The sequence below is a fragment of the Accipiter gentilis genome, chromosome 1 (assembly GCF_929443795.1).
Source record: "Accipiter gentilis chromosome 1, bAccGen1.1, whole genome shotgun sequence".
NCBI lineage: Eukaryota > Metazoa > Chordata > Aves > Accipitriformes > Accipitridae > Astur > Astur gentilis.
In genome coordinates, this window is record NC_064880.1 from 43,268,498 (window position 1) to 43,281,169 (window position 12,672).

Sequence of the window (12,672 nt, forward strand, 5' to 3'; positions counted from 1 at the left end):
CTCTGTTGCCTCAGGGCAGCACAGGACAGTAACAGATGTCAGGAGAGCAGAAGGGCTATCTCTTCTCAAATCGAAAGGAGACAGGAACTACAGTCACACTGAATTTTCATGCACCAACCTCAAATCTTCAAGATGCCTTTATGCAAAGGTGCCAGTTGCACTTCTACCCTTCTGCTTTATAAGCTTAGAAACTTTCTATATAAAGCACCACTAGTGATGGCTAGTTGCTTTTATTATGACTTCGAAGAGATGAGAGAAGAGCACCAAAACACCATTGTAGTGATGGAAGATTAGCAGGCAAGTCTTTGAAGAGACCAGAGACAGACCTGTTGAGTAAGCAACTGTTTATTTGAGCAAGAGCACTTGCCACAGGAGAGGAAGACTTTGTCTGAAGCTGTTTAAAAAAGCCTTCTCAGATCCAGCATATGTATTTTGCATTATCCAGAAGTGATAATGAACTAAACTAGAAATACTAGCTGTTTTTTAAAAAAAAATAAAATTTCAAGATTCAGAGCAACTTTTTGCTACAAAGTTCCTCCACTAGCACACAAGAAATCTTCAATTATTCATCATTGCATGTTATTATGTTAGTGGTTAGTTTTCTGGCCTGGGCAGGGGTTATCCTTCCTATATGGTGGAGCAGAAAAATTAAAAATAGAAATTCACTGCCCAAAGATAATCCAAATAAATCCTTTTCCAAAGCAAGGATAAGAGGATAAAGAATAAGAAAGAATAAGGATAGAGAATATAGAAAACAACTGCTGTTTTGTTTTGGGTTTTGTTTTTTTTTGTTTGTTTCCTGGATCACACAAAGATAACAATACAAGGGTAACTTGCTGTGAAAACCCTGATCAAATAAAGTATTCATTTTAAAAGTCAATATTAATTCTCTTTAAATATTAAGTCCTTGAAACAGTAGAATTGCAGTTCCTCAACACATGTCATTTTCCTAAGAGGAAGTGAAGTAATTCCATTGGTATTGATAGAGTTAATCTAGATTTATAACACCATAAACAAATCACAACTGACCAGGTATGTACAAGTGTTCTTGTTTTCTTCCTGACCTACACTCTTCCTACATATATGGGTGTGCGTGGGGGGAAATTACAGGAAAACATTCTAGGCAAGAACAGAGCACCTGCTATCTACAAGGAAGTTATCTACAATAGTAAGTTAAGACAAAGTAAAAGACTATCCACTTGGAAGACTAAGGGGCTTTAGGGCACTCACAATTACCCACATTATTTATATTTATACAAAATAGAAGCTGAGACTTCTAGTCTTGGAGTGACACACTGCTGAATGATTGAGGATTACCAAGTGGTTATGTCATAGATTTTATTCTTTGCTTTACTTGCCATGGCATAATGTAAGATCTCACATGTGGACTCACTGATAATCTTGTGATGTTTTCTCCTCATGAAGAATGTTAGAGAAGACAGGTTTTCTATATAGTTGTGTAAAGTATTAATTTTTTGATAGTAGCCCGTCTTGCAGGAGATGCGCTTCGGTGTTTTCTACTTGTTGCAGTGAGCCAAGTGCTGGTGGTTTCATGCCCAACTACATTGTGCTCATAGAGGACTGACAACAGGTAACAAAGCTTAAGCAAAGACTCTGGACCTCTAACCATCTATTTCAAAGGGCTGCCCAGCTTTCCGACAGAGCAGAGCTAGATGATGCCAGTTCCTTAAAGGTCAAAAGGCAAGCAAATATTCTTATGTTTGAGGAGGAAACAAATTGCTTAGTAGCTAGAAAGAATCAAAGTCAAATCTCATCCACTGGCCACCTCTCTGGCAGTCCTGATCATCACCTGCTCACTCAGCTTGCTAAGGTTTGTTGGAGATTCTCCCGTAAGCCTTTGTGCATAACTGTAGACAACATCGAAGCTTGAACAGAAAGAGTTTTAGCCAAGTTCAATATGATTGCACTTCTGAATAAAACTAATCATAAAAGTAAGCTTTCACAGTATTAGGACCTAAATTGTTCTCTACATTCTTCTAGAAAGACAGACCAGCTGAAGGCTGGTATATTAATTTTTTTTTAATTACATGCCAGGCCTTAATTCTGTCAAGGAACAGACCTGATATTGCCAAGGGCTGTGAGTTTAAAGCAAGTAGTCAAAGCTGGTCATGTAATGAATAACTTCATACTTAGCTTTAGTATTTAACCTGCCTCAACTTAAAATCAGGTTAATACCTCACATTCAATTTCTGTTGAACGGAATGGGAAGGTTCCCCTGATTTAACAGACTCCTGATTATGCCTTTTGGCAAACTTCATTGGTTACACTCTTTCAGATTCTCATGCACAAGACATCCATCCAGAGAAGTGGAATGTATTCTTGCAGTAACTGGAGATTGCTGGAAGAGTATTTGATGAACACTCCTCCCCAAGCATGTTTGTTTTGTTTTTAAAGTAGCAGTTATTTTGGAGGACTAGAGGATTTGGATTTTGTTGTTCTTAAATGTTTAAGTTCTTTGTCTTTCTGCCCTAAGTTAAAAAAAAATGGTAGAGATAACTTTCCTGATGTCTTGCTACATTTTTAAAATATTTTTAATTTACTTTGGGAAGGTCCTGTGGTACCTTATAAATCTCCCAGAGAGTAGAAAAGGATTTTTGTGGGCTTTCTTTTTGCCAGATTTCCCCATGCTATGTGTATTTTAACTACTACTTTCTTCAGACTGAAGTGCTGCCTATGTTTTAACCCTCTTATGCAGAGCTGCTGTATCTTCTGCATGGAAGATTCAAATCACCAGAGCCCAAAATGGTCTCTTAGAGGCAAAAAACTTACATGTCACTTAAATAACTGTTTTATGTCCTTACTGTTCCAACAAGGTAAGGATTGTCAGTGTGCAAAATAAACAGCAACCTCCTCACAAAAACACGTAGCTTTAGGAAAAAAGGTGAATGATGATAAATAGATAAATGACTACTTAGAGGTTTCTAGCCTCTTCAAGCTGCCTGTGGTGTTACAAAGTTACTTCTTTCCCTGTTCTTTGGAGACCTCCAAGTTGATTTTGAAGTGTAAACTACTGTAGAATTTTTTAAAATAGTTTTATATCGTGGAAGAAAAAAAAAATAAATCAGTGGGAGATTTATATCCTTAATGTTAAATAAATGGAACAGATAAATGCAAACCACATAAAGCATACCAGTGTGCCCTCTGATTTGAAAACACCAGCCATCTTTCCCTAAGTGCTAATCCTAGTTAATGCCAGTTCCTTTCCTTAAGGACTTTGTTGCAAGCTTCGCTGCTTGCTGCACAGCCTTGCACATACGTAAATGTCTTTATGAATTTAGTGGGTCTATTTAGGTAAGTAATATTAACTATGCACATCTAGATGGAAATAAAAATGAAGCAACAACCGTGGAACAAAGATACAAAATCTTAGTACAGCTTTCAGTCAGAAGAAACATGGTCCTGTCTTCAGATACAGTATTATTGGCATCTGACAGAAGTGAATCCTTTGCAATATTTTTGCATTTGAGTTAAGCAAACACTGAGGAAAGCAAATGCTTTAACGGCAATGGTTGATTCTGAACTTACAGGGCATGAAAAGCACCGCTGTAACAGACTGGGGGCACCACTGACAGGTTTAAAGCTCAGGAACAGACATCCAATAAAATCCAACCACATAAACACAGCTAAGTGAGCCATCTGCTCCAAGCTACTCTGTTCACATACAGAGTGAAATTGGTTTGTGTTGTTTACAAATAAATATAATTAATAATCAGACAAATCTGATGTCAGTTAAAGCATTAGGAAAAAAACACCAAAACTTTATAATGCCTCTTCTGGAAAGACATCTGTTAACTTGAACTCTCCAACCTGAAGAGCTTAAGGAAACCTGTGCTTGCATATTATTTGGGTTGACCTTCTCTCTCTCTTCCTAATTCCTTTTCTGCTCTCACAGGTCACTTTTAGTTATGTTTTACAAGGAAACATATTTCCTAGCAACAAAGATCATCATAATTTTGGCCATATGCTTACCACTACACCAGAGGCTCAACAATCAAAAGTTATTTAACCAGAAAAAGACTAGTGTTTTCAAAATACTTTGGAGACAAATTTATTCATCTATAAAGAAAGCATACAACTTGTTTGTATTACTACATGTGTAGTATTCAAGACTAATGGGCTTCAAAGACCAAACCTTTCTTTAAGGTGTTGTGGTTTAACCTGGCAGGCAGCTAAACACAAAGGGAATCTGAGTAAGAACTTGAAAATGTGAGCTAGATTTACAGCTGTAAACTCTTCCCAGGACAAGAAGTTTTCCTATTAATGAATCTTCTGCAATCATCTGCTTTCTGTAGTGCAATTTTTCATTCTGATCCCATTGAGAAGAGAATTAGCCATGGCATAGGGACTTCTCTTGAGCTGAGCCAAGTCCAGTGCATTCAACTCTTGAGTATTAAAAGCCAGATTTTAATTTAATTGTTATAATTTATTTCACAGAGGTTACTAGCACAAACCAATAAGGAAAAGCAGCACATATGAATGTCTTCCCCTGTTTTAAAGGACAAAAATCAAGATCAGCTTCAGACTATTAACTTTCCATCCTAACAAATGGTTTAACTTCCAGGGCTCAACCCAACTTTCTGAACTGGATTGATTCCACTAGACACCCTAGTTATGCCTGCATATCAGCTGCTTCAGAGAAAGTACGTGATAAATGTCATTCACTGAGAAAGGATATCAAAAGAAAAAATAACATATTAAATAACACCCCAAAAATATACAGGTGAATTTTATGCTAATAAAGGTACTGCATTAACATTCTGGGAACTGGTATATTTTCAGTGTTGAAGACTCATGCAGTCTTCTGGTAACTGGCAGGGACAGTGATGACACCTTACTGTGGTTAAGCTGGAGGTGTCTACCACTGTCAGCACCTAGACTATGCCTCTAACCAGCTTCCTTTCTTAATGAGGGACCATGCATACAAAACAATTAGTAAGTGTTGAAGACTTGTGTATCCCTCTAACAGCACCCCCCCCCCCATCACAGGAATAAAGATGAAAAAGATTTTTAAAAAAACAAAACAACGAACCAAAAGATCGAACTAAGCCACTGTTGACAGCCCTACACCAAAGCACCTCCTTTCCTAAAAGCACGAAAAGCTATTGACTGTTCTTGGCACATTATACATTTCTACTAGGTAGAGACAGAAGAAGAGATATGCAACTTGAACTACTGAGTTTCTTCAGGATACCAGGAGCTATCTTGATTTGCCTTCACTCAGTATAATTGCCATTTTGTTTCTTGCTGAAAACGCATATTTATCACTGTAACACAAACCGGACAAATGAAACCACAAAGAAATCAGGATTTACAGCTGTTGAAGGATCAGAATATTTGCATTTGATCCTATGAGGTTCATCAAGAGATTGGCTCTGTAGTGGAAGTTCTGCAGTATCAACAAGCAGAGAAAACAGATTAAGCAATACCTGCTTATGACCAGTTTTTGTCAGCTCCTGACCTCTCGCTAGTGCCAAAACTTGGGAAAAACCCAATACTAAGTAAAAACTTAATGGCTTTAAATGCTGGAAAAATATACTTACTTCTCTGGAATGAACCTCTAATCCAAACAAAAAAAAAAAATTAACATCTCCTCGTGAATTTTGGCTGCTCCGTCTATATTCATATTCTTTCTTTATGCCTGCAATGACATCACCCAATAATAGGGAAAATGGAAATTCATTGCAAGCTTAATTCACAGCCCTTTAAAGGACAAAAGATCCAAACTGTACTGAATTAATGAGTTTACAGGAACGGGGCTACTGCCTTCAAGAGTTTTATAGAGATGTTATTTAGAGGTCCAGACACACATGGACAGTGGAAAATACAGTAATTGAAAACACAATCATTGATATCCCTTTAACCAGAAGAAGGCTATACCAGATTAAACTTTTAATCTTAAAAGGAAGAAAAAGAAGAACCTCAGACATTTCAGCAGTTTAAAAACTGATAAGACTATAATTTTAAAAAATGTTTTAGTCTAGAATTTTCATGTGTAATGCTTCTGCTTTATCGACTACATAATTTATTCTTGTTTATCTAAAATTCTTTTGGGATTTCTGAATCCACTTGAGAAGCAGACATTCACAAGAGGGGACTGAAAGGATTACAATGACTTGCATCAGTTTTTTGAAGAGGTATAGTTCCTTTAATGTAGCCTCTTAAAAGGAGCCCATATGTTTTTATCACACTCTAGGGATCTTTGGATGGGGAGGGGGCAGGGCAGGAAAGTCCAATCACGTAAAATATAGCGAACTTTCCTTTAATCAGGATTTAAATTAATCAGAGCTGAGCCATGTCTGGCAAAAATATATGCCACTCCCTGTAAAGAAACAAACCTGAACCACTCCTAGTCTCCATGAGATTTTTCAATAACTAGAAAAATATTCTCTTGTACACTGAGTTCTCCAAAGAAATATTTCAGTTCTTCCCTGAAGAACTGTGCAAGGAAAAGTGTTTCCCACTTCTAACAGCAAGCCTGCCCACAGGAGAACATCTCCTTCTTCTCCATTGTCTCTAAATTCCAGGGCATCCAAAGGAGACTGTGCATCACCATATGCACAGATAACGTGCTATTGCTGAATCTCAAGTGCTTCAGCCATTCTCCTTGTCTCTAGCCCAAACCTAGACTAGTTTTGGTGCGTTGTTAATATGCTGAGACTTTGGATTAATCTAGTGCAGTATCATGTCCCATTCAGAGCTAATAGGTACAGAAGAAAGATAGGGACCGTCCAGATTCCTCTTTTCCTTTGTAATAGCTAACTCAAGTTAGATGCAAAAGTGGCTGCTACACCTAGAACTTTGCAGAAAAAAACAGGGGAAATAGCACAAATACAAATGAGACAATGTGCCTGGCAAGAAAGTGTGTGCCTTGGCCAGAAACAGACTATCCTCTATAAACTACTGAGCAATCTGCAAATAGAGAAGGTAAGAGCATTAGACAACAGATTCATACGTTAAAAAAAAACCCATAGACTAATCACTGTTCTCTTCAGTCAAGCCTGGTGGTGTTAAGTTTATGATACCCTATCATAGGGAATGAAATTCACCCTAAGATGCATCAAGTGCAGAACTTCAACTATGGGCATCCATCTCCTAAATCAGGACTCAGCAAAATTTTCAGGGTTGCTGCTGGTATGCTTGAGCTTTGTGAACACGGATGAAGCAAAAAGCTGTTTAAAATCATGTTGTAGAACCCCTTCTGTCTAGATATTTCCAAGAGACATACAAAAAGTCTGCAAGAAGAGCGAGATGTGCAGACTGACAGCGTACATAGAAAAGAATCTGCCACCTCCTCGGAGAGGATCTGTTCCCTAGAATGCCCAAGAAAACAGATACATCCTTCTTCCATGTATATTGGTAAGTGCAATCTATAAGCTTAAATTCTTCTCCCCTGTGCCAAACACAAGACTATTCAATTTCTATGGGTCTGAGAGAGACCAAGGCCATTTCCAACCAAAACAAGCAAGATAAAGTTTATAGCTTTCACCCAGAATGATTTGTGTGTTTTGGAATAAACACGGTCTCATGAAATAAGGTTACTTGAAAAAAAGAATGTGTTTACATGAAAAGCACTAGAACGGGCCAATTTTTTACTCAGTGGTGGAAATACTGTGCTGTTTCCCTTGAATATTTTGCTTAATAAAACCTGACTGCTTTTCAGCTTTTTCTCTCAAATTCAGATCAATACATTCTTAATTAGATGTTATATAGGCTTACCTGTAACTGATGCAGTGGCAAGTCTCCTTAAAAGATTGCCAATTACTCCGAAAAGAAGTCATTCTCCTTGTGCAATACCATACATGTTTTCATTATCAGAAGCTGACTCCTCAGACAGACTGAGGATAAAGAGAGCTTATTCTTCTTTTGTGTTTCAATTTGAGTATGACCTGAGAAGTGAGGCATTTTAAAAGATTGCCAGTTTTCCCATAGCCCTGACAGAAAGAGACAGCAGGCCTTCCTGTGGCTGACACACCTAACAGTAATACTACCCAGCTGCTCTTTGTGGCTCTCTTCAGTCAAATTACTATTGTTTTTAAAGGTCACAGCTACAGTGGACAAAATAACCCAAATCAGCCTCATTAAGCTCGAGTTTTCCCTAAGCTTCTCTGTTTCACACAAAAAACTAACACAAGCTTCCCTTGCTGCTTCTACACAAATGTCACGCTTGAGCGTGTTCTGGGCAGACACACACACTTGTGCTCACTCACTCGTAACATTTTTGACTGAAGTGAGTTCTCGAAAACTGCAGAAGTGGGATTAGAGCTCAAAAGTTTGTCCCTCTCCTGTGCTGTAAGGCCGGCTGTACGCTCCAGTTTTTCCCTTACTTACCTGTGCTACAGTACAAACAGAGATTCCAGCCTTCATTTGGCCTATGAGTCTTTCAACATGATTTACAGGAAGACAGCTTGCTTTAACTCAGAAGTTAAAGCAATATGGTAACAATAGAGAAGTTAACTATGGAAGTCACATAGGCTCTAATGAGGCTTTCCCTTGGCACCAGTTATAAGGATGCTTTATAACAGATATCTGTCCTCCAAAACCAAGACAACACTAATTAGCTTCTTAATAGGTCTTCAGATAGACTATAAACTGGACCACAAACTGGAAGTTTGAACTGAATTCAAACTGGCAACTGAGAACTTTTACTGAGTTCAAAGTTAGAAGAGATTAATCCCATCATTTTGTCTGAACTTGGTGGGACATAGCCCAAAGAAATCATGCAAAAATTCCTCCACTTATTTAATTTAAGATCCTTTAGAGAAGACATCCAGTCACCCTAAGATGTCTCTAAAGCCATATTATTATTTTTTAAGATTGTTAAACATTTTGGCATCTCAGTTCTAGTGAGAATTAAACTCTCCTTTGGATTCCAGCCTCTGGGTCTAATTCTACCTAATTCTACCATCAGCAACCTCCTGTCCAGGTAGGTACAATTATAATCAGTTAGAGTCACATTTTTATCCTTTTGAAAAGTTAAATGGGCTGAGCTTCTTTCATCTCTGGCCTCAAGGCATTTTTCCACATGATGTATCATTCTTTTATCTCTTTCCTGAATCTTTTCCAATTTCAGCCTCCTTTGTGAATTGTGGCTACTAGAATTGGATATGGTAAGTGTATAATGGTCTCCGTGGTGTTAGAAAAAAGTAACATCCCCATCTCTCTCGTCGATGTTTCTTTCCCTTCTCCACCTCTCACTAAGGGCTTAATCGGATCTCTTGCCTACAGCATCACAATGACAGTCCTTATTTCCTTGTTCATCCAGTACTAGCCCCAAAACATTTCCTAAACTGCTTTCTCAGATGCAACACCCCATTTCTGACACCCACATTCTGCTCCCATATACATGATCTAACAAGTGACTGTTAAGAAACATGAGTCTGCCTTGCAATAAGATCCACATTAGCACAAATTATACATGCTCCTTAAATTATTGGTTAAAAAACAAATATAAAAACAAACAAACAAGAAAAACAAAACAAAACAAAACTGCTCTGCCCCACTGAGGCTTGCATGGTGTCAATAAGTCCTTAGAATTAACCACTCACCTAGAATCAGAACATGGTGTACTGTAGTCAGGGTGCTTCTGATACGAGGGAATTTCCTGTAAGATTTCAGTAGAAGCAAAGGTCAAGAGACATTAATGGTTTTGTACATGTTGTATAGAAACACTAATTTGAAACACAGTGTGGATAAAAATAAGTATTGAATTTGATCCATTTCCACTGACTCTTGGAAACAAATACTGGGGTTTTAATGATGTATTAATAAATGAACAAAATTCACTTCTGATGCAATTGATGCCAGTGATGGATTTATTTGGAGCATTTAGCCTGCTAATCACATTAGTGAAGGCCCAGCTGATAGAAAAAAATATCCCTAGAGATGTCACTACTTTCCCTTCCAGAAATACTAAGAAACAGCTAGTGAATGATTTAGGGATTTTCCATACATATCATTTATACAAATCTTCCATAGCTTCATGCTAATGACAGTCAGACAGGTAGCAAATACCACTAACTGCAAAAGACAATTTCAGCAGAAAAAAAAGAGCAGGGATTTTGCTAAAGCTGTTTTCTACTGAAAAGTTCATAAATGGAAACTTATTTGGCATCTTTGTTGGAGCTGAATTGGCAGAGTAAGATGGAAAGCAGTTCTGTATCTCATTACTGCCTCTATTATCACTAGCTGGAAACTTTGGAAAAACAGGCCCCTTTCTGTTTAGATACAACCGTGCTGTTGCTGTACAGAGTGTCTGGCTTTCTCTTTCTTTCTCCTTAGTACAGAGGACATCTGCATAAAAAGGCTTTTGGTCTTTTTAAGGCTTCACCTACTGCTGCTTATTTTCTACCTGACATTTATTTGTGATATCATAGGTATTTCCTAAGTAAAAATTACAATGTCAGCAAAAGACAGATCAAATGCCACCACATAAATACATGTAATTAAGTGTTCCTGACTTAATTTCAGTTTAACTTGGTGTAGTGTGCATTTTCATTAATTACTTAAATGCAGATAAATTTAGCTTTCTAAGAGGACTGCAAATTAGCATGTAGAAAGAGCAACATCAACAGCTAACCAATCTTCAGTTGATTCGAAACAAGACCTGAATTTAAAGGTGAGCAGTAAGTGCTGGGAAGAAGCAAGATGTGCAAGAAAAAAACTCTGCTTTCATGTCAGGATACCCCAGAAATAAAGGATGATGGGAAAAGAGATCAAAAGCTGTGATATATGCTTGACTGCAGTAGGATAATTATTTCTAAATAACTGCATTGAAAAAGGAGACATAACAGCTACTTTAATGGAACAGGAAAGGTGTTCTTATATCTCATGTAAGCCTAATCAGGGGAGTAGCGTATTCTATAGACATATACAGGCCAGTTCCAAAGCTAAAATAGCAACATGAGCATGCTAATCCACTGGACTAATTATCACTCTTGAGACCTAAGCTAATTTTTCCAGGTGTTTCTTTGCATAAGATGTATCAGCACAGAAAGCAAAACTGTGAACTCTCAATATTTTGCCTTGCTTTTCTACTTTAGGAAATGCAGTTTCCATCCAGGAGCCGCAGAAATCTGAATTCCATCATCACACTGTTTAGAGCCTGACACTGGAAAGACAACGTGGTCTAGCAGGCAGAACAATCAAGTAGTAGGAATTCAAACATCTGACACTATTTCTGGATAAAACCATTTCTTTTTTTCTTTCTCTCTTTCTTCTTTTTATTTTTGGTTTATGTATTGAAATTCAGTGCAAAGAATCTGTGTTCTTGTACAGAGCCTAGCACAATAGCATCACAAGCAGTCTTTTTTCAGTGCACTAAAATACTACATCTTTTGTTTCCAGGTTCTCACAGTAGGGTAGGGCTCTGTCTCACACTTAAAGATGTCTGGAAAATGGAATACTATATCCAGATTAACACAGAAGAAAACAAAAGCTTAAGTCAGCTGTATAGCACAAAGAACCATAGTCCCTTCGCTTGTCCAGTCTTTAGCTACTAATTTCACAGCTAACACTGGAAATTAGCCCCCCACCATCCTGTTCTCTCACTAATAAATTGACTGATTTCTCTTAAAGTCACGTACACACAAAGGGCACATTTGTTACAATTGCGCGGTATGTGTTCAGACAAAACTATCTCCAGTCAGATTGGGTTCTTTAGGCACAGTGAGATCAAACAGCTCACAAAATCCTTTGATGGAAATTTAATTCTTTAAAAATATGCACGAGGTAATTGAAAACACATTTTATGATATTTCAGATTATAAACAGTAGATCTCTGGCTGGGTTGAACAAATAGCGTTAAGCCTTTTTCTTCCTTCTGAAAAACCACAGCGCTTGGCAGCGTGAGGCACTGGTGCGTTTCTGTACCAGCACAGGGAAACCAGTGTTTATAATGAAGAGCTTGTGTTGGGATGCAAATTGCACTCCAACAGAAGAAACTATTTGTAAATATCAGTTATTGTTCATTCAAAGCCATTTTGTGATATTAGCATGTTTTTCCAAGAGCTAAGCACAAGGCTTGGGTTTATTACATTTTTCCTCCCTTCCCTTTCCCTTGCATAAGTCTTCATGAAAAAGCAAAAATAAGTATCCTTTGCTCACAGCCTCCAGTCTTATCATCAATCCTATACACCCCAGAACGCAGAGACATTAGAAATTGTAAGATAAACAGAGTATAAAATTCAAGCTTTGCTCACTTGCTACTTAAACCTCTTTGTCTTTGCTAGTACTGTGAAACACTGATGAAACAAATCTGTGTGCATGCTTTGTAGAAACAACGGTTACAGAGGGAGGCACACTGCTTCATCCATTAACTAGCACTTACACCACCCCACCCCACCCCCATCCCCCCCCAAGATCTGTTTGGTTCCATCACTAGTACTTTGTGCATTTGCTATATGAACAAGGAAGTTCTGAGCAGCAAATGCCATGGGCAGCCCAAAACTTTAGCGCTTCATGCTGCCAGGCTACTCTAACTTTGCTTCTATTTGTGCAGCAAGGTAGAGCCTTGTGTTAGGTATCAGAGATACCACATTTAAGAACAGGAAAACCGAGGTCTCTTCCATGTTCCTCTGAAAAAGACAGGATGTTAATGGGATGGGGTGGGGTGAATGAGGACTTTTCTGGCAAAACTATTTAAGAAAACAGTAC

At 37.9% G+C, this 12,672-nt stretch overlaps 1 protein-coding gene across 7 annotated transcripts in view; it reads right to left on the reverse strand.

The window, feature by feature from the left end:
• The window catches only part of MYLK (myosin light chain kinase), a 222,486-nt gene that overhangs the window by 175,820 nt on the left and 33,994 nt on the right, over nt 1-12,672 (reverse strand). The window contains exon 3 of one of the 7 annotated variants that reach the window (XM_049803968.1): nt 9,567-9,622. The exons of 5 other annotated variants lie outside the window; for them this stretch is intronic. The gene's annotated coding sequence lies outside the window, so the exon portion shown is untranslated. Of the gene's footprint in view, nt 1-9,566; nt 9,623-12,672 lie in introns of those variants that run through there. One more of the 7 variants, XM_049803951.1, reaches the window with a different exon arrangement.